The sequence below is a fragment of the Ceratotherium simum genome, chromosome 2 (genome assembly GCF_057802395.1).
Source record: "Ceratotherium simum simum isolate JZ-2026a chromosome 2, ASM5780239v1, whole genome shotgun sequence".
Classification (NCBI taxonomy): domain Eukaryota; kingdom Metazoa; phylum Chordata; class Mammalia; order Perissodactyla; family Rhinocerotidae; genus Ceratotherium; species Ceratotherium simum.
In genome coordinates this window covers 11,090,268-11,113,355 of record NC_141901.1, presented here as the reverse complement: position 1 = coordinate 11,113,355, position 23,088 = coordinate 11,090,268, and the positions used below count along the sequence as shown (strand labels likewise).

General features: G+C 46.5%; 1 protein-coding gene across 1 annotated transcript in view; it reads left to right on the top strand.

Annotated features, from left to right (window-relative positions):
* Positions 1-23,088, top strand: part of KIAA0040 (KIAA0040 ortholog) — a 35,798-nt gene that overhangs the window by 5,385 nt on the left and 7,325 nt on the right. Inside the window, exon 2 of the mRNA XM_014783394.2 lies at positions 10,158-10,240. The gene's annotated coding sequence lies outside the window, so the exon portion shown is untranslated. The remainder of the gene's footprint in view (positions 1-10,157; positions 10,241-23,088) is intronic.

The window sequence follows — 23,088 nt, the reverse complement described above, 5'->3', positions numbered from 1 at the left end:
TTTCCCTCTCCAAGCAGCAGAAGGCAGATCTACAGCAAACTCTTTGAAGGGCCATCCCCAGGGCCGCATGACCAGCTCAGGTTTCTGACTTTTCTCCCATGTCTGCCTGAGCCATCTGAACGTGAGTGGGGATGTGAGTGGACCTTTAGCAGAGACTGGGCAAGGGTAGTTGACTTCCAAAATGAACTTCACACAAACCAAGATTCCTCTCTCAGGGCAACTCCCAAGGGGCCGTGGCAGTGTCCAAACTGGATCCCAGCCTCTGGGAAGAGACTTGCTCCCACGATGTGAGCAAGCTGCTCCATGGAGTTTGTTGCTAAGAAATGAGAGAAAACCTAATCATTGCTATATTTCTTGGTCCAAATTGAAGATTGTGTTTGTAAGCCATTGCAGACTTGTCGTTGCTCTTAACTGTCCGTAATTTCTTCCTGTTAGGATGTTTTTCAGTTGACTTTTATTCTCCTCAAATACAACCCTAACTTCAAGCCAGATAGACTTAAGGAAAGCCCATCAGCAATTTCTTTTAGTTTTCCAGGCAAGTCGTAAAAGAAAATTGGCAGATGAGAGGGAAAATATATAATAGCAATGAGGATAGTTACATGTTCTAGTGCTTTTAGTCTTCAGATTGTCCTGAGAAGGAAAAGTTGGGGGTCCACAGGTTTAGAGATGGCTGTAGGGTGGGGGTTGAGGGCAGAGAAAGCATCAGTGGAAACTAGAAAGTTCCATTAGCTTTAGCATTATGGGAACAGAATGGCACACAGTGGACGTGCTGTGTCTTAACCTAAATGACTTGTGACCGTGGCCACCTTAAAGAGAAGAGAATGCTGCAATGTGAGTCTGGCTTTTTCCACCCCAGCCCCAGTAAGATACTGAGTCTGTGTCCTTCTGCTCGTGGCTTCCAATCTTAGATTCTTATGCAGCTCCACCAATGGGACAAAGTGCCAGCTTTCAAAAGCCCCTCTGCTGTAAAAATCCCTGGCTGTAGCCTGGAGGCTCCAGACAGCCACTCATGCACACTGGCCTGAAATCACCCAGAAACTAACACTGGGCCAAAGTGACCTTCCCCACAGTTAGGGATCAGGAGTAAACAAATGTTCATCCAAGCTTTCTTGGCTCCCACGAAGTTTTAGTGTGCATGCTAGGCTCTCAATAGCCATTTGTGGAATAGTGGTGCTAAGAATTTGAGGCACACAAAAATGACAGCCATTGCTGCCTCCCTCCCACCAGGCTACTTTATGAGCACATCACAGTTGTTCATTCAACGTCATGCTAGGCAGAAGTGGCGAAGCTAAAAGAGAACACACTGCGCTGAAGGCCAGCCCCGCAGACTTACCCCATCTCTCCAGCCCCTTTCTTGTAAATGACTGATGGCTTCCACCCTCCCTTATCTCTCTCTACCTTCCACTCCCCACCTGAAACATTCCCTCCCACCCAAGGCCCACAATCTGCTAAGTAGCAATTGCCAGCGCAGCATGGCAGCGGCCTAGATTAAAATCTCCAGGCTCATTATGTGGGTGACCCACACCATCCCCTGATGAAACCTCCACTGGGAGAGAGGAGCACATTTGCACACGACACCACCCAGACATGACCTGCTCAGAGCTCTCTTGGTTTCCAAATTAGAAACTCAGATCCTGCCCTGCAGGATATTTGGCCCACAGCCTTCTCAGGTTCAGAAAAAGGCAGTGATGTGCCAGGTGCCTTAGGATACTTGCTGATTTCTAACTACTGTGCTCTTCATAGTTTTGCATGAGGATGTTATTGACCCCTCTGAGGAAAGAGCTGATTTTCACTGTGTTTTCAATGGATGGGATGGCACGGATTTCCACAGCTAGCCATGGAAAGACTATCTCATTTCCAGACAGAAGCACTGTATTTCCCCCACCCCGTCTGGGACAAGGGGACAGGACACAGTCACAGAGCATGTGCCACATGGGGAAGAAGGTCTGATGCTCCTGACTGACATTTTCCAGGAATAAGTTTTCAGTGGTTTAAAAAATATTATTCCTTCAATAAGGAATCCTTAAGTCACTGATGCATGTGGTCGTTCAACATTTGGTATTGGAGTGAATGAATAAATACCCACTAAAAAAAAACTGTGACATTTTATACTTCTTAAACAATTAATAATGGGAACTATACCATTCTTTTCCATTTACCATCTATTAGCTTTCAATAAATTTTACATTGTCTTCTCCCATATTTTTTTTTATGGAGGTGAAATTCACATTATGTAAAATTAACCCTTTTAAAGTGAAAAATTCAGTGGCATTTAGTATATTCACAATATTATGCAACCACCACCTCTATCTAGTTCCAAAACATTTTCATCACTCCAAAATAAACCCCCATACCCATTAAGCAGTTACTCCATATTGCTCCCTCTTCCCAGCCCCTAGCCACCACCAATCTGCATTCTGTCTCTATAGATTTATCTATTCTAGATATTTCACATAAATGCAATCATACAATATGTGACCTTTTGTGTCTGGCTTATTTCACTTAGCTTAATGTTTTCAAGGTTCATCCATAGTTTTGCATGTAATGATGCTTTGTGCTTTTTCATGGATGAATAATATTCCACTGTGCGTATATACCACAATTGGTTTATCTATTCATCTGTTGATAGACATTTGGGTTGTTTCCATCTTTTAGCTATTGTGAACATGCATGTACAAGGATATATTTGAGTTACCTATTTTCAATTGTTTTGGGTATATAACTAGGAGAGGAATTGCTAGATCATAAAGAAAGTCTATGTTTAACTTTTTGAGGAACCACCAAACTGTTGTCCCTTCCCCCACGTTTTTATCAGCATACTTATAAATTCACTCTCCTTCCTTGAGGCTAATATGCGTATTAAGTGGCATACTTTTCCATGCCTGGTCTCTTATTTGTGGTCTGTGATCTTATGCTTTAATGAGAGATATTAAATCCTGCCCCTTGTTGTCCTAGAGGTGAAGAGTTATTTGGATGCTTAAGAAATCTTAAAAAATGGGTAAACTGTAACTCCTTGGTGTAAGAGAGTAGGAAGCAGCAGATAACGCAGCAGCGTTTGTGGAGCGCTGTGTGTGTGTGTCGGGCATCGTGCTAAGCACTGCGCCTGCTGCCTCTCATTTAACCATCATGACAGCTCAGTGTCATCCCTGTTTTACAAAGGAGGAAACTGAGGTCTCGCCAAGAGCTCAGTCCTCTTCCCCTGGCTCCAGAGTGTTACCCCTAAGCCTCTCCTACAAAGAAACTCTGCAACTGCCACCAGTGATGAATAAGAAGCCGTACTATTTCTCAGGAGCTTACAGTCTGTTTTGGCAGACAGAAAGATAAAGAGGCAGTTATAATATAGTGTAATAAATGCTATAAGAGACGTCACAACCTTTCCCATGGGACTCAGAGGAAGGGTACTTAGTCCAGCTCTGGGTGATAGACTTCCCAGAGGAGATGAAATCTAAGCGTGTTATTTGATATGTAAAGCTTTGTAACCCATGGTAAGACTGGACTCTCCCCCAGTCGCCCTTTGGCACCACCACTTCATCCTTGCGTTCCCAGTGTCCAGTATCGGGCAAGTAGCAGCTTCTCACTGAACACAGGTTAATAAACACGCACGCTTTTGCAGGTGGAACTTCCAGCCCCTGTCACGCTGTTACGTGACTCCAATACCTGGACCTATATTTCAGCTCATGGGCTTTCTCAAAACAGATGTGGCCCAGGGATCAGGGGAAGGAGAAGAGAAAACGCCTAGAATGTCTTTTGTTCCTTTATGTCTGAACAGGCCTCATGCACATAAGAGAAGAGAAGAGGGGATGAAGGGTGAGGAGAGGGGCAGGAGGTCGTTCAAAGGGATTGTGAAGAGATCTTCCACGCCCAAGTGAGGAGACTGTAGAGGGGCCTGGGACCCTAAAGAAGAAATGAAATGAACTGGCAAACCCCTTTCCAAAACCGTAATTTCTGCAGTTCATCTCAAGGTTGTATCATTGCTTCAAAGACTCCTAGCTTACGGCTATACCGTATCTGAGGCAATTCACCTCAGCCGGCAGGTTCGAGAAGTGGTAGCTTCACGGGAGGGTCTAGACTCTCTGGGGTTGGTAATTCTGGCTCCTCTTTCCCGGGGATTTTCAGTGAGATCTGGGTGCCATCAATCCCCTTCAGTCTTCACCTTCAGCTCCTCTCTGCAAAAGGAGAATCGTAGAAACTCTTCGGAGGCCTGGCGGCCTTGCTTTAGAAGGGAGAGCTGCCCCGATGTGGCTCTGGTTGCACTTTTCCCATATGCATTTTTTAAACGTAGTGTCTGACCCTATGCTAGAGGCTGTGGGGAATTTAAGAAACAAACAATGGTCACAGATTCCACCTTCAGGGGCCTACTGCCTATGCCCAGGAGCCTGCGAGCTCTTCACTGCAAGTCCTGCCAACTGGTTCAGAGGTGTGAGAAACAGCCTCTTCCCTGGGGTTAGAGTCTGTCCTGGGATCTCTGCTCCTAGTGCCACCATCTCTTCCCTCAACACCCAGGCTCTGGCTGGCACCACTATCCACATCCCTGACATCTGCTTCATCCTGGTCAGCTGGCTCTCCAGGCTCTGACCAACTTGCCTGAGCCATAAGTGGCTGCTTTTGGCTCCATCCCCAACTTTAAAAGCTCAACCATTGCAAGGCCTTCTTGTTCTGCACAGTCCCCAGTGCTGGTCCCCTCGACCTGCGGTAGCCCTACCCTGGTCTACCACCCGGTGACCTGGCCCTGCAGAGGCTCTGCAAAGCTTGTATAGATGTGAAGGCTCGGGCTGCCAGTGATGAATGTAGACACCCCAGCCCTGAGGAGGTAGCATATAGACATATAGCCCTCACACAGACACTCTTAATTCTGGTTCTTTTCCATCCCTCAAGACCATAACCAGTCAGTCAGTTCGCTAACCAATTGACGGGCATTTATTGAGCATCTACTGTGTGCCAACCCAGAACTAGGCACAGGGGATAACTACAGGAAAGAGCTCTTACACAGTTTACAGTCAGTGGGGAAGCAGACGTGAACAGCATCTGCACCATAACTTTTCATGCGTCGTCAGATGAGGTGAGGTAGGAGAGAGGGACAGAAATTTTCAACTATGATGATCTCTGTGTAACTCCTGTGTAACTCCCCCACGCCACTAAATCCTCCTTTCCCTCACCCCCATCTGATGGGGCTTGCACACTGGTCAATCTTTGCTACGTTTAACAGGCCAGAGCATCCCTGGCTGGCTCTGCCTGAAATGACAAAAGGCGTCTTTACGTGCTACACACAGGAGTCATCACTGTGGTTCCTTTTGCATCCTTGAGCTCCTTACCATTGGATCACGAGCTCAGATGCCTAGGGGGCCCTGACAGAGAAAGCTAACATCTCCTGAACACTAACCCTGTGCCAGGCACTGTTTAAAACGCATTATACAGATTATTTAACTCATCTGATTTCCACAACAATCCAACGACGTGGAGTCTGTTCTTATCCTTCTTTTATGGTTGAGGAAACTGAGGCACAGAGAGGTAAAGGGACTTTCCAAGGTCAGACAGCTAGTGGATGGGGGTGGCGGGCGGCCTTTGACCCAGGCTGGTCCACCTACAGAAGTGACACAGGCAGTGTGGGAATATAGGAGGATGTGCTGGGAAACTGGAAAGCTGTGGCTCAAACAAGATCTGGGCATTGGTCACATCTACCTCGTGGGCTTCCAGTTTGCACCCTGTGATCTAGGTTTGTCCCTCTTGGACAGAAATCTCATTTGCTTTCCACCAACCTTGTGCCAAATGTTAACAGTATTGCTACATGGGTGCGTGAGCACGTGCGTGTGCGTGTGTGTGTGTGCATGTGCGTGTGTGTGTGAGAGAGAGAGAGAGAGATCCCTCTGAACTTGTGCCAGCTAGAACCGACTTTGGTGACCCCAGATTTGAAATCAGGATTATGACCAAATTTAAGAAAATACAAAAGGATAAAGTATGTTTGGAGTGAGGGGAGAAGGAGGCAGAAAATTCCCTATGCACTCAAGTTTTCTTACACAATAATCTCCCTTCATGGTCAAACGTGAAAAACGTCCCCTGAAGGTCCTTGGGCCCAGCACGTCATCAGCCACCCCCCAGCCCTATCCCTGGACATTCAAGTCATAATAGGTGAGAAAGTGAGGAGGGAGAGAGAGCTTCCCAGGAGCAGCCCTCCTCCTCAGGCCACAACCTTGCGGAGCCCTCCCCATGGGCCAGGCCCCTGGAATGCCCTGGATTAGAGCAGCTGGCTAGGAAAGCACGGAGGGAGGGCTGGGCTGGAGTAAGCTGTTTGAGTGTTGCCGTGGTAACAATGGGAAGTTGGAAGGCTCCAGATCTGGGCCGGTGCCTGGGCCACCTTGATTGGATTCTTTCTCTGAGCCAGCTGTGCTTTCCTGAGCAGCCTGGAATGCCTTCGCTCCCATCCTCCCTGCATTTAATCATCCCGTTCTCCCTGCAGGTGCCAACTCAAATCATGCCCTCCTTGAAGCCTTGCCTAGATTCCTCATGGAATTAACAGCTTCCTCCTTGCTGCTCCCATAACCATTTGTTTGCATTTCCCTTGAGACCCTTATCTATTCATGCTTTATAGTTCTTCTCCTGTGCATCCATTTCCCCAACAAAAAATAAATTCCTTGACTTCACAGTCTGTATTTTTAGTTCAATTTGGAATCCCTTACCCAAGTAGGTGGCAGGTTTCTACTACTTGTTAGGCAGCATAATCTGGACAGCCTTAAAAAAGAGAAAAGTTCCTTGTGCACAGAGTAGGTATTCAACAAATGTGCACTGAATTGAATTGTCTGCCACTATTCTGCAGAGAGCAGAGATGGCAGTTCTTGGCCTCCTCGGCCTCAATTGTATCAACAACTCAGGCTCAGGCGAGGAAGAAAAAAGCCAACAAAGAGAGTTCCTTCCTCTGGGGTAAAACAGGCAGAGCCTTTTGCAATAATAACAGTGAAGTAGTGAGTCGCTGCGTGCTACACACGCATTCTCCACTCAATTGGCTTGGCAACCAGAAATTACCAAAGGAAATGATATCAATTCATGAACACCAAAATGTGTCAGGGACACAGCCAGCCAGGGCTTTCCAACAACATGACAGTCTCACTTTCAAGTGATGTAATTGTGATATTCAACAGGGCACCCCGTGAGCCTAAGTCTGATCTCCTTTTGCGGCCAGCGATCTTTGTAGTCGGGTCTTACTGCTGTCATCTCTGTTCTTGCCGCTGTCAGCCTCACTGGACATTCAAAAGCAGCCAGTCACCAAAAGGCACCTGCCGAGCGTGCCTGTACTCTGGAATGCCCAAGAGTACCTGCCGTCCGGGCACACTGAGCCCAGGCTGAAAGTGTTCACCAAATCCAGAAAGTTGAAGTTTCAATTGGTGGATTTTTTTTCCCTGAATATCTTCTTCTATCTGACCGCAATGCTGCGTGTGAACCCAGAAACCAGGGTGGCAGAGTGGAACGAGCACTGCACATTTATAGGAGGAAGAATTGCAACATCGTCCTTGATTAGCTATGAGACCTTGGGTATTTAATTTCAATGAGTCTCAGTTTCCTCATCTATAAAAATGTTCATTCATTAAGTCAGCAAGTATTTTCCAAAGGCAAAAGATGTCCCAGATGTTGAGGATGTTGTGACGGGAATAGATTCCCTCTAGAAAGGAAGAAAGATGATTAAATAAACGATTAGCCTAAAGCAGGGTCTGGACTGTGGTGATGGTGTAGGGACAGCGGGAGCACAGGGCAGGAGCTCTCACCTTAATGAGGTCACAGGAGTTTCCCAAGGGGAACGATGTTTCAGCTGAGACTTAAGCAAATAGAAGCCAGGAGATTCGGCTGTAGTGGTTGGGGTGGAGTTGGGGGATAGTTGGGGGTTCCAGATAAAGAAGCTTGTGTGAGGCCCCAAAGCAAGAGAGGGACCCCAAATCTCACGTAGTCTGAGAAACAGAAGGCTTTGTAAACTGAAAAGTGACCAGATGCCTTTATTCACTCCTCTCTTGTTGCTTTTTAGGAATTAGTGTATTGAGGAGAGCATCTCGCTGGGAAACCGGAAAACTAGAACCCAGTGTGCCCTGGGCCACTAACCAGCCTTGCAACTTTAAACAAATTTTGAACAGATTTCTGCTCTGTCATTTATTCATCTGTGAAATAGGGCAAGAACTCCCTCCCCTCCTCACATTACTGTGGATTGAATGAAGAAACGTTTGCAGAACCTTTAAAAAAGTAAGAGGAGTTGTAAGTGCAGGGTCTTTGACAGGTCTTTCCCTCTCATAAACAAGCGCCAGGCCAGTCGTGCAGCAGCTGGAAGACTGCAGCAGTGATTGAGTCAGAGTCTTTATCTCCCTCCCGCCCCCATTCCCCAGGGATCTGGAGATAAAGAGCAGTTTCCTTCTGATTGGTTTGGTGATATTTTGTTTCAGTTCATAATCAGATTTTGTCTAAGGGAGAAAGCATGCTATTAATAAAAGGGTTTGGTTATTTTTTTTTATTGTAATAATTGTGATTACTGAGCCCAGGGGTGGGGCTTAATCCTGCATAATCCTGAGCTCTGGCCAAGGCACACTTTGAATCATGAGAGAATCAGGTAAGAGAATGTGGCCTTGGAAACATTGATGCTGCTCTATCTCCTCTGCTCACCAACTTTCGGGGCCTCCCGGGGGTCCCTTACACCAACCTGTGTTAGGCCCTCCAACCCCTCTGTAAGGTCACCAACTTTGCCTCTACCACCTCATTCCTCACTCTTGCCCAGAAGGTTTCTTCACTGCCATCGCAGTCCCAAACTCTCTGTGTGCTGCTCTCTGTTCCTTTGCTCTTGCTTTCCCATCCTATCTAGCTCACCCCAACTTCTCTTCTTCGACCCGCCTCGAATGCCCAACCCTCCAGGTTATAACATGCAACACAGGACCAGCACAACCTCCATCTCCTCCACGCAGTCTCCGCCTTAAAACCGAATCCAAGGTTGATCCCTCTCCTTTCTACTGGTCAAGCATTTTCACACTTTCTGATATTTACTTTAGCCTTTAATTGCTATTATAGCTTTTGAAAATTAAATTTTGCAGAGCATTTTCAGTTTGTAAAGAACTCTCATGTATATTATTATTTGACTTTCGCAAGAACACTGGGTGGTGACGAAGTCAGTGTGATTATCATCTTCCCGTCTTACAGATGAGGAACCTGAGGCTTGGGGACTCAGGGACTTGCCCTCTCACCTGGCCGGACTCATGGTGTCTAAGTTTCATTCAGAAACCCTCTTAGGAAAGGAACCAGTTCATCCACGTCTTCTTTCCCCTTAGCACTATATTGATCGCATAGTAGGTACTTAACTAATACTTCTCGAAATGAAATCCGTATGTAACTACAGGAAAAATAACTCAAACGGCATATTTTATTGATGCAAATAATTGCTATTAGTACAATTAGCCTCTTCATGTATAAAGAACAATGTGTTTGCAGCGTTATTTTTATTATAGTGACCCGGGAAACAACCTAAGGGAGACCCACACACATTCTATACAAACCTCCCGACCCCCACCTGGGGTCAATCAGAGGGCAGCCGCAAATGCCCTCTGCTCACAGCACTGCTCCACCACCTCCTGGCAAAGGATGGAATGTGCTTGTCAGAACTTGCTCAGCAGGGTGGACGTGCTCGGCTAGCCCTTGGAAACCTGGGGTCACTTGGGCATGTGGAGGATCCAGATTGCCCAGCACCACTACACAGCCAGGTGAAAGAGCCACCAGGTAGGGGTGGGGGTGGGAGGGGGTTTCCATCCATCCGTTCTGGGTTGGAGGCAAGAAGACTTCCCGGCATGGGAGCAAATTTCCCAAGAATTCAGCCCTCTTTGACTACCTGGCAGAATTGAGGAGTGATGTTTTTTACCATGTCCCTACATCTGCCCGGAATAACACCAATTATGATACTAAATACTCGTACAGTTCCTAACAGCCTCGGAGCACATTCACACGCATTGTCTGCTTTGACACAAGGACCCTGTGAGGCAGGCATTCACTTCCAGTTGTTTGTTTACTTTAACAAGTGTGTGCATATGATCAAACCTTCAGAATTGTACCGCAGGACTGAGAGCAGCCAGTCTCCCAGCCCAGCCCCCAGTGTCCTTCCGTAGAGGCAACACATGCTATCACTTTCCTGTGTATTCTTCCAGATTTTCCCCCATTTTGGAGATGAAGAAACTGAGGACCAGAGCAACCGAATGACCTTCCCAAGTATACGCTGAGGAAGTCACAGGTGAGAATTTGAACCCGCTTCTCATACCAGAGTCTCTGAGCTTCCCCTACACTACTGGTTCCCAGGCTATCTTTTAGCCAAGAATTCAGCTCATATGAAAACCTACAAGAGCATAAACAAATAAAACCAAACAAAAGCCAAAGCCAGAGCTGGCTTTCCACTGAGGAGCAGAACTGCCTACCCCTATTAGAGCATTACAAGGACATCCACCTCTTCTCTGGCTGCTCCAAGCCAACCCCCATCTCTAGGACCCTCCCCTGCCTTCTAACCAGCAGAGGCAGGGCCACACATTCAGACCGTTTGGCTCTATCAAACTTTTCCTACCCAACGTCCTATGTCTTCAAGACCCTGATACTTTGAGGGTCGGTCTGATAAAAAAACGTATTCTGGGCTGCTAATGGGAGATAAAGCCTAAAGGCTGGTACGGAGCCTGCAGGCAGTCTAGTCTCCATGTGGAGAGCTGGGAGACCGGGTCTGAGTTCTCTGGCTTCTCCCTCCATCCCTCCACCTCCCAGTGGCCCCAGGTACTTTCCAGAGAGTCTTCCATAAAGCTTTGACGTCTCCAGGCCAGGATGGAGCAGAGGTGGTAGATGAAGAGGAGTGAGGGGGTGGGGCCAAGGGAAGGGTGTGTGTGTGTGTGTGTGTGTGTGTGCACTGTACACGTTAGTATCTACGGGGCACCCCAGCCCCCCGCAATCCCCAGCTTAAGCAGCTTCTTGCATCCTTACTCCCAGATTGCATATGTGCAGTAATACCTGCAGCCTCCTTGGGGAGGGGCATTCCAGAGGTGGAGAGGGAGATGATTGGGGGTGAGGGCTGGCAAACTGAGGGTCTCAGGGATGGGTGAAGCCAGTGGCAGTTCTAGGATTTCTCTATAACAGGAGCTTAGGGGTAACAATCTATTTGCACCGAGGCACCTAAAGTTGCATTTGACCAGACTGAGCCAATGTCGTCTGTATCGAAGAAAGAGGGTGCTGAGGCAAAAAAAAAGTGGGTGCTGCTTGCCTGAGTGGGTGCTCAATAAGTATTTTAGTGCACTCATATATGTCCTCTGCATTCACTGCATTCATAAGTGTAAAAAAAAAATATCTGGGGGCTGGCCCAGTGGCATAGTGGTGAAGTTCACATGCTCCCCTTTGGTGGCCCGGGGTTCACAGGTTTGGATCCTGGGTGCAGACCTACACACCACTCATTAGGCCATGCCATGGCAGGTGTCCCACATGTAAAATAGAAGAGGATGGGCACGGATGTTAGCTCAGGGCCAATCTTCCGCAGCAAAAAGATGTTAGCTCAGGGCTGATCTTCCTCACCAAAAAAAAAAATCTGCACACAATATTAAGGATGTGGCTTTAAACCTGCACAGCCGGGAAGTGGAGGTTCATTCTCCAGCAGCATCAACCCTTCTGCACAACCTGCCCTCCGGGACTGAGCTTGCAGCCCAAAGCCTGGTGAATCTGCAATATTCTCCCCTGTACATTCAGCAGGGGGAGCTGGGAGTGGAATGAGAATGTGTCTGCTCCCTCTCTCTATGATTTGGCCTTTACATTTTAAGCCTTAATATTACAATAAGGTAGCTTTTGGCTTTTAATTGCCTTGAACTTTTGTTAACATTAAATGAAGGGAAGAAATGGAAAGGAAAATAAACCATATCTGTATTGCTTTTGAGTTTCATAATTGTATATTCTCGCCACTCCATTAGTTTTCAACTATTCCAGCCTATAAACGTCTCCCCGCCACCACCACTGAGAAAAATAAATAAGTCAGTCATTCGGTTATTGCTGCAAAGTTTTCAGAACTCTAAGTTCTCTTCTCTAATATTAAAGAGAATTACGCAACTTTAAATTTAAGATCTGTTTTTTAATTGCCACTTGCATGGGAGACCCTGAATCACACAAGTGCCTGGTTGTCTCCTTGCTTTTTCAAAAAACACTCTTTCCCTCCAAGAGGATATGACGTTTGAAGATTTAAACATCGGTTGTTGGAGTAGGCCACAGAGCCTTCCCTTTATGTGTGGAACAGAGAAGCACTGACCTCTGCAGCCACTCCTAACTCCAGGATGACCTCAGAGCCTCGCTCACACTTTCCAAAAATAAAACTTTCCCGAGGTTCCTTACCACACCCACAAAAATCGGCTCCAAGGTCTTTTACCAAATAGTTTTGAAGAGTGAAAATGAGAGCTGAATAACCCAGGTATTTCACTGTAACCATGGCTACAGGTTTTATTAGCACTAAGACCAGGATGTGGTCAGATGGGATATATACAGACGGCAAACACAAGCGTGAGCAGTGTCGGAGGGTGTGCCCATAAATTCTCCAAATTGGAAATGTAGCTCCTAATGACTGATTCATAAAAGACCAGTGAGGGAAGTGAGGGGAGGGGTGAGGAGGGTGCAGGGCTGCATCAGTAAGAGAAGCTCAGGGTTCTAATTTTAGCTTTAATTCAGCTTTTTAATATAATCCTTTAACATGCCACTACCTTCACTTAGATTGCAATTTTTCCTTCTCAGTATTCTTTCACGTGTCTTGTCTGTTCTTCGCAACAATCTGAAGAGATATCTGGGACAGCTAATAGCCTCATTTCTCAGATGAGGAAAGGGCTCAGGAAGCTTAACTGATTGGCCCAAGGTCAGGGGCTTGGAGGACTACTGAACCAGAGCTCGAACTGGGTCCTCTGACTCGCAGCTTAATATTCCTCCCACTGCACCCCTCTGCCAGCCTCTTGTATTGCGCCCAGGAACATTCTGATATGTATTAATTCCTCCTGCAAACATCCTTCATCCTTATCCTTTGTCTGATTAGCCAAAGACCAGGGTCAGTCCATCAAACTGGAGGTTACAGCTGGAAAGTAAGGCTTGTCGTTTGCCTTTTGTCCTCATTTCCCTTTTTTAAGCCCCCTGTGTGGCTCCCCCAATGTAGATAACAGCACAAGGAAGAGGTAAGGTAGTCCCTACTGCGGCGGGGGCCTACAGTCCAGGGGCTGCAAGCTTCACATGCCTCCAGGGAGCAGGTAGGTGACTGGACAGGGACCAGGCGTGTGAAGCCAGCAGGCTGGGACTAGGGTGTGGGGTGGGGAGAGCGTAGGCCCTTCTAAAGCTCCAGCAGATTGTGGCTATGTGGGAGGTTAGTGGGGCCAAATTTTAGGACTAGCTAAATGTTGAGAATTTTGTATGAAATCAGAGGTGGCAAAAAAATAAAATAAAAGTGCCTGTGGGTTGGCTATAGCTCCTGGACTGCCAGTGAGCACTCACAGGAGTTTTATGCCCTTGGGTCCCCAGCACCCACTGTCATATGTGCTATTGCTCTGCACTTCTTACATTTTTGGTCCTATTAAAATGGGAGCTCCTTGAGGTCACAGAAGACATCTTAATTAATCAGGAGTGTATCCATAGGGTGTGCACACACGGCAGGCTTTCCAGTGTTTGATGGATGACTAATTGAATGAACACTCCATCATCCTAGAAGAGAAGGTCCAGAGACTGAAGTCCTCAGCCTCCTGAGAATGGCGGCTGTCTAGCATTGTGGTTACAGCAGGATCTTCGGACTCAGGACTAAAGTCAAACCTCTTCTGCACTTTAGTAGCTCCATGGCCTAGGGCAAATTACGTAATCTCTGATAGCCTCAGTTTCATCATCTGTATAATGGGGATAAAAGCCCCACCTCCTGAGTTGGTGAAAGAGGCCATGTCTATAAAGCCTTGATTACATACACAGAGTTGTGCACTTCCTAATTGTGCAACAAATGGTGGCTTTTGACTCAACAGATGAGTCCCTGTTCCTGTGAGAAGTGATAAGATGTTTTGCCAACCCTCTGTCATGAGGCTTTGGCCTCCTGAGGTAGCTGTGTGAGAAGAGGCCAGTCAGAGGAAAACAGCGAGCACTGCGGCTGAAATGAGGAGAAAGCTGATAGTGAGGGACAAAACAAGGCACTCCCAGGAACTAGATCCTCAGGCCTGGGCACGGGGGGAAGACAGCCACAGCTGGGAATGGATGGAGATCAAGTTAAGAAGGGAAGCAGGGGAAAGGCAAATGTCTCTGCCCTGATGCCCTAGCAGTTGGCTAATTCACTCTTTGGGCCAGTTCAGTGAAAAATTGATCAAACTCTGGTTAGAACAAAATAATTCTTTAAAAAATGGATGTTTCCACCTTTCACACAGTATGAATAGTATAATAACAAATATAGTGCTATATGGTTTTCGAGGCAATTTTAAGGCACCCACTGTGTGACATGTACTTAGGCTACATGCTTTACACACATTATCTCATTTATTCCTCCCAGCAGTGCATTCATTCACTCACTCATTCATTCATCCATTCAACAAATGCTTATTGCCAGCCCACTTTCTCCCAGGCACCGTGCTAGGTATTGAGGATACAATGATGTAGCACGGTGGACACAGCATCTAGCCCTCTGAGAAATGTGCTGATATCTCTGTTTACAGAAGAGAAAACTGAACTCAAAGAGCTTAAGTGAATGTTGCCCAGACTCCACACCCATGTTAGTGGAGGAGGCAAAATTCTTGACTGTATGTTTTCTGGTTTAGGAGAAGAAAAATCAGGAAACTTCCTTGATGATCTAGGGATATAAATATGAGGAAGTTGTTGACTTGCTAACAGGATAGAGAGATTGTATTCAATCCCATTTAGCACAGTTGGAATTTTCAGAGTATCAGAGAGACACAATTTCTAGTGACTAATCCTAGGGGTGACTGAAAAAAACTAATTATTCACAGAGTCTATGGCATGGACCCTTTGGGGTAATTAGGGATGAGAGAAAAGGAAGGAAAGAGGGAAGGAGAAAGAATAAAGGAGAATAAAGTAGCTAGAGATTCTAGGCCTTCCATAACAGCAAGTCAGAGAAAGCCCAAATGAAAACCTTTTAAACTCTTTCATTGTTCTTAAACTATTCTCTGATTATTTCCCTGGTATCATCTTTGAGTAGAGAGAGGGTATCTTTTACCTCCCCTGTATTTCCTAGCATAGCTTAATTAATACTTGATTGATTGAAAGATTGACTCATTTGAACCTGGAGTGAAATGGAGCTTTTTAATTTTCTTTTCTGCTGAACCTGAAATACAGCATATAGTAATTAGGAAAAGATCCCTTGTTATCAGCAAGTCCCAGCTACAATGAGCTCTTTGTAACCAAGCAAAAGGAAGGTAGGTGATTATTTAGGAGCTAATAAAGCACCCCCCCCCCAACTGCTTTCAGTAATATGGGATTTTCTTGATCATTATTTCCTCCTTAAATGAGTTACTTGGCCAGACCGTGGGCTAAATGGTGGGTAATTGTCATCAAAGTCTGGCCACAGATGTGACTAATGGCCACTTTTCTATGCCCTTTATTGCACCTGTTCTTTCTCCCCAATGACCTGGGTTGACTGATTAACATTTTTTCAAGGTCTCTTTTCTTTCCGGACCCTTGGGTTAACTGGCATGACTTCATTCATTCATTCAGCTACATGTCAGACTCTGGGCCTCCAAACAGAATAAGACAGGCAAGGGCCTTGCTCTCATCGAGTTCATTTTCCAGTGCAGGAAGACAGTCAATAAATGTGTAAACTACAGTGACAAGAGCATCATATATGAATGAGAAGTTTCAGAGGGGGAAGTGCTACAAAGGCAGTAAGACAGGCTGGTGTGGTAGAGGTTGCCTGGGGGCTGGGTTTCTTTGATCACTTGGTTAAGAAAGTCCTCTTGATGAGGTACTTTTGAGTGGAAATGCATTTGAGCTGAGATTACATTTGAGTGGAAATGCATTTGAGCTGAGCTCTGAGTGTTCTGAGTAGTCAGTCACACCCATATCTGAGAGCTATTGTACCAAAGGGACAAACAAGGTTCTGAGGGGTGGACAGTCCTGAAGTAGATGTGTCCAGGGTGCAGTGAGTGAGAAGGGGGTTCAAGATGAGATTAGAGAAGGAGGCAGGGCGAGATGATGGAGGCACTTGTGGGGTATGGCAAGGAGTGTAGATTGCACTCTACAAGCACTGGGAAGTAGTGGTGAGTGGAGGTGTGGCGGGGAGGGATAACAGGCTATAGAGAGGGAAGAGTGGAACCAGAGACTACTTGGGAAGCTATGGCAGTAATCCAGGTGAGAGATGATGGAGACCTGGCCACGAAATGGAGAGAAGTGGATGGATTTGGGATATATTTTGGAGATTGAGCCCGTGGGACCAGCTGATGGGGGGGAGGCAGGGGTGAAGCAAAAGGGGTATATTAGTATCTTGGGGCTGTTGCAAACTACCACGGACTAGCTGGCTTAAACAACAGAAATGTATGTATGTCTCACAGTTCTGGAGGCTAGAAATCCGAAATCAAGGCGTTGGTAAGATTGATTTCTTCTGAAGGCTGTGAGGGAAGGATCTGTTCCAGGCCTCTCCCTTGGCTTATAAACAGCCATCTTCTCTAAATGTCTCTTCACATTGTCTTCCCTCTATGCATGTCTATCTCTATGTCCAAATTTCCCCTTTTGATAAGGACACCAGTCATGTTAGATTATGGGCTCACTTTACTCCAGTATGACCTCATCTTAACTAATTACATCTGCAAAAACACAGTGTCCAAATAAGGTCACATTCTGAGGTACTGGGGGTTAGGACTTCAACATATAAATTTTGGGGGCGGGGGACACAATTCAACCCATAACAGGGGGGAACCAAGGACACATGATCAGTCTTCTGTTTAGTCCAAGCATTGAAAATTCATTCATTCGTCAGATCTTTGTGAGCCCCTCTTGTGTGATAGGCATAGAGCTGTATGATTGTCAGGTCATGTAGATGAGTGAGAATCACTGCTATTTAGGAGCTTGCAGTGAGTATGAGTGAAACAAGTCAACAAGTACTATATATATATTAATATATGTAAAATATTAATATATATGACCCCTTGTACTTTTCTGTATTCTTTTAATTTTTCAAAGAAAAGAAGTAATTATAATACAATAAGATAAAGGCTATTGTGGGTTCCTGGCTCTATGAGAGCTCAGAAGAGAAAGAAATCTATTTGGGGAGGTTGGGAGTGGAAGACTGATTGTCACAGAAGACCTCCCAGAAGAGGCCTGAAGGACAAAGAGTTCTCCCGTGAAGGGACCAGGAAAGAAGGTGAGGAGAGGTTCCAGGTAGAGGGAACAGCATGTGCCAAAGCATGACAGTGGGAGAGAGCGGGAATGTTTGGGAGGACTTAAGGAAAATGTGGCACTAGGGGTGATGGTGGGAGATGAGGCTGGGATCATGGGAGGGACCAGCTCACAAGCGATTCGTCCTCCTTGCTCAGGAGTTGTCATTATCATGTAAGCGATGAAGAGCCAAAGAGGGGCTAAGCAGGGGGCCCATGAAAGATGAATTGGAGGAAGAAAAAACTAGAGACCGGTGTGAGGCTCAGACAAAGGCAATAACAATGGGGATGAAGAGGAGGGCAGCTGTACCTCTCAGGGCCCTGTCTTTGCTTCTCCACCCTCTGCTCTCTATGCTCACACCACCGGAGCTGCCTGGCTTGAACCCTGCCTCGCCTTCAGCGCTCCTGGCCCCAGCAGCACTGGCTTCCCTCTCTCCCAGAGCGTGCCAAGCCCTTCCCTGCTGCAGAGCCTTCACCCTGCTGTTCCTGCCCCCTGGAAGGCCCTTCCCCTAGCTGTGCACAACTGGGTGCTTATCATCCTCAAATCTCAGTTGGAAGTCACCTACTCAGAGGCCACGCCAATTATTTCCTTTCTAGCACTAACAACATGTCTTGGTTTATTTGTTTGTGCACTTGTTTATTCTCTACCTTCTCCCTGTAGAAAGTACGCAGCTTTACCACATCTGTGTCTTTCACTACTACATCCGCAGAGCCTCGGACAGGCGCTGACACATACTAGGAGCGTTAAATACAGTAGCAGAAGGAAAGAAGGGAGGGAGGGAGGAGACAAAGGGACAGTTTGGTGGGGATGTCCCACTCTGCCCAGTGTTATGAGACCCACAGAGAGAGAGTGAAGAGACTGTATCCAAATCCTCATAATGCTGCTTCTGAGTGATGCCTGTACATATTTTAGTTCTGAAATGGTTGCTTTGAAAAAGAATGATGAATGGAATAATTTAGAAAGAGTCACCTTACTACAGGAAAACCAGAGAAACAAGAAAAAGTTCCTTTTAAAGAAGACCTATATAATCAAAGTCATGACTCCAGAACCATCCCAAATTCTAAAAAGGCAAAAAATTCACCATTAGCTAAGGAAACGGGGGATGTTTATTTTGGCTAGCCTGTTTGTTTGGGGTCAGATAATAAGGGCTCACATTTATCACCAGGCTCCGCTCTCAGAGGCTCAATATCTACCGACTCATTTAGTTTTACAACAGCCTATTGTTATCAACTCCACTTTAAAAATGAGAAAACTGAACCCCAGAAAGAGAGGTTAAGTAACCTGCCCAATGCGATACAGTTAGGGAGTAGCAGAGTCAGGATTCGAACTCAGCATATTTGGTCCCAGAACCAGTGCTCTGAAGCATTTAGCTAAACCCCGCTTGGGTCAAAACTGCACCAGTGGAGAGTTGTTGAACTCATTGCATATTTGTTATCATCATTACCAACATTAGCTTTTTGTCACTTGTATTAGTCAGGATAGGCTAATTGCTATAGCAAATAATCCTTAAATCTCAGTGGCTTCACCCAACAAAGATTCATTTCTCACTCATTCCACTGTTCACTGTGATCAGCAGAGTGCTGTGCGCCATGCAGTCATCCAGGAACACCTCCCATCTCTGCTATCCCAGGGGCCTTGGAGTCCTCCTGTGGGTCCTTTGCATCTGGGCAGCCACTGAGCAAGCAGAGAGAGAACATGGAGGACTTTGGGGGAGATTTCAGGAACCGGGCCCACATTCCCTTGGTCAGAACTCAGTCACATGGCCCCACAGAGATGTAAGGGGGCTGAGAAGTGTCATCTAGTCTGTGCCCAGGACGAGGATGTGGTGGGCATCTTGTCAGGTGCCTCAATGATTATTTTTAAGGACTTTTGTAGCGGAGACCTGGCGGGAGGGGTGCTGGGAGTCAGAAGACATTGGTTCTGGCCCTCACTCCACCAGTTGTCAACTGTGTCACCTCCAGCAAGTCGCAACCTCTTTTGGTGCCAGATTCCTTATCAATAAAGTAGGGAACCCAACCAGATGATCCATCTCTGGATTCTTCTAATTCAGAATGTCTATACGCTAAAGCATAATTTTATTATTTTTAATAACCATGGTGCCTTAATCATTTCTATATTGATGATCTATTTGTGCTTTTGTTCAAAATTGCAACCCTAATTATAACACTGATTCTGAGGGAAAATACTATCTATTTTCCTCTAATCCTCAATATCTAGTTACACACCATATATGTATACTCTGGGGGAAAAAAAATGAGGCTCCAACTTTGTATTTGGACTAGTTACCTGAAGTAATTAATTAAATTGGGGAAAATACAGTATCTATTTCATCATCCCTAGAGCCAGGTTTAAGTTATACACATAATATTCTACAAGCAGATTATTTGCTGCAATCTGACAATTTTTGTACAAAACAGTACTTACATCTATGAGAGGGTATCTGAGCATGCTAGGTTAGCAAGGTGAGAGCAGTCGAGAAAATATATACCCAGAGCGGCAGAGTTAATAATTACTGACTGAGGTTCCACTCCTGCCCTCGCTGCCAGAGAGCCTCGATTTTGGAAGTGTGTGATATTATCATAACCACAAGGATTTTGCAAGGACTCAGGGTGGTTTTGAGAGCTGGGGCAAGGTTTGGGCAGGTAGGGTACAGAGGCCTGGGGCTGAATAAGATGTTTTAAACCCCCTGGAGAGATGGTAGGGAGTCAGGTAGAGACTGTGTGATGGGATTCCTGTTTTAGAAAAAATAAAATATGCCAGACTCGAGACCTGAGGGGAAACTAGGCCTAGCAGAGGGAGAGCAGAGCCCAGCCCAGGGACACTTCCTCATGTCCCTCCCGCTACATCCGCTGGAGAACACCCGAGTCAGGCCACTTGTCCAGCCCTCCACCACCACCCTCGCCCCATCCCAGCTGCCATCCTCCCACTCCTGCCTCGTCAATCTGTTCCCTCTCACCTCAGTGACAGTGTTCTTTACGAAACACAAGTGGATTATTCCCCTCATTGCTTAAAACTCCATGGCTCTTATAGCCTACACCAGCCATTAACATGGCTTAGACGGCCTTGTGGGTGTGGGGCTGTCTGCCTCGAGGGCCTTGTGTCTCCCCACTGTCACCCCTCTCGCTGCTGCTGCTGCATTAAGCCACAGTGTCCTTCCAGGTCATTTTCAGGAGAAGCAATGGGTCCACTTGTTCCTCTGGAAAAAAGCACAATAAATGCATTATTTCCCTGTGTTTCCAGACTTTTGAGGGACACTTTATGGTGTATTAACAATTGAACTAATTGCTTTAAATTTAGAGGCACTTCACCTGAAAAGGTATCTGAGGCTTGAAGAAAAGCATATTACTTGCATATTACTTGAAAATGCTTTAAATAAGTTTATTCTGTATTCTGAGACTTTTCAGACCCCCTGGCCATGTGTTTGCAGTTTTTGTAATTCAGATCCTGGCTAAGTCATGCCCACCCCGAGCCTGCCCACCCCTCCCTGATGGGCATTACTCACTTTCGTAGCATCGGGCTTCTCCTTCAAAGCACTTTCCATATTATACTTTCACATCTGTCTGTGGGGTTCTTTAATGAGTGTTTGCTTCCCACTAGACTTGGAGCACTAAAAGGACAGGGATCTGGTCTGCTTGTTCCTGGATACCCAGGACCCAACACAGTCCCCACTAGTGCTCCCGGTTAATAAGTGCTCCCCAAGTTGTCAGTGACCCAATGATGAGCAGACACGCGTCTTGACTGTCATTTCCTTTTAGTCTCTTTCCCTTAGCCCTCTCCAGGCTGAGTCGCTTCCTCCTTCCCCTGCGCCGCTCCCACGTCCCTTTACCCAGAACCGGACCGCAGGACTCATCACGTTCTCCTCCAGCTACTTGTGTGTCTCCTCCTTGCTAGACGGGGAGGTGCTCAGGGTCTGAACGCACAGGGCCGGATGCATAGTGAGGGTTCAGTGAATGTCTGTTGCATCAAATCGTGATGTCCAGGCAAGTGGTTCTGGCCCAGATGCCCTATACAAGGTCCAGAAGTAAGGCTGGAGGAGGCTCCCGCAGCAGGCCGTGATGCTGCTGTGCGTGAAGATCAACCTCTTCCCCACCTCCCCTCACCCAAGGTCCACCCCTCATTCGACACGGGCTCCTGTGCTCACAGCAGAGGCTCATCTGCTCAGCTTGCCTATACAACAGTTTTTGAACCTGACAATTCTCCAGAAACACTCAGGCTGTTTATTACAAAGATAAATTCCTGGGCCCACCCTAGACCTACTGAATCAGGGTCTCTGGGAGTGAGGCCCAGGAATCTGCATCTTTAACTCCCTTGGTGACTCTGAGCAGCCAGCCTGGCCAGAAGTCCATCCGAGATCCTTGGGAGCAGAGGTAAAGCAAGCACAACGAGGCTCAGTGGAGGCATCTGAGAAGAGGCCCCAGGGGAGGTCTCAGCCCAAACTTTCAGTTGTGAGATGGCCCCGCAAAATGTACCCAGGAGTCTGCAGCTGCAGGAAAGGAATCTTAAGGTTCTGAGAGAGACCTGAGCCTCCTGCCTCACCCCACTTCACCCTTCAAGAAGGCTAAAGATTTGGACCATTTGGAGGTCACTCTGGAGTCCGTCTCAGGGATTTTGATTAGGTACCAACATAATCCTTATCATGAGCATTTCTAGAAAGCATTTACAATCTGACAGACACTATTCTACAGCTTTACATGTATTACTTCATCTAATAAACAGGATCAGTGAGAGGCTGGTGCAAAGTAGAATGCCCCGCCCCCTGTTTGGGGAGCTCCAGAAGGAACACCAGGCTGAGGGCCAGCCCTGGACACAACTCTGGAGCAGCTCTGGGCTCACAGGGATGGATCAGACCTCCCTGTGGAAGGACCCATCACTGTACACTTCCAGGGGTTCTAAAGCCTAGGAAGGAGGCTGGGGCCTGCAGAGGTCTAAGTGTTCCCCTGGGCCTGACTTTATGAGCTCGATAATCCTCCAGACAGCATCAGATATTCCCCAAGTGACCCTTCTCCATCCCTGTTGCTGGATACCAGAGCCTAGAATTACAGCCACAGACCTGCAGACCAGCCATAAGCAGGCAGGTTACCTGTGAAGCCCTTTCCATTTGCATGGAGTGGGGCCCATGGTTCTTTGGCAATGAGGACTGGGCTTGAAGGTATGGCATGCGGAAGAAAAGCTCAAGGCTAGAATTAGTCCATTGTTATGTGGAGATAACCCATTATTTTATAGATGATATTTTGTAGTATTTTACAGTTTACAAAATGCCTTAAATATATTGAGCTCTTTTAATCCTCACAACACGATTACAAGGGAAGCTTATTAGCTTCATTTTGTAGCTGAGGTTCGGCAATTCACCAAGATCACGAGAGTTGACCAGGGCTCAAACCCAGGTCTCTGGCTCCAGGATCACTGTTCTCCATCAGCACCTCACACACAGGCAGACAGAAGCTTGTTAGAAGAAAGAATGAATAAATGACTCTCTCCCCAGCTAGATACTACTAAGAATATAGAATATAGAGATGAATAATTTTTGGTTTCAGGGAAACTGAAAGTAACTTTTCCCCTCTTCTCTATCCTCACACCCAAACCCACAGCCACAATCAAACAAGCAAGTTGGTTGACACCTATTGTTGGTTTTACAAGAATAGATGAATTATCTTTCAAACAGTGTTCCCAATACTTGAGAGCCAACAAAAGGATGGGGTCTCCCAGACTGCATTTCTAAGGCCCAGAGTATGGCTCCTT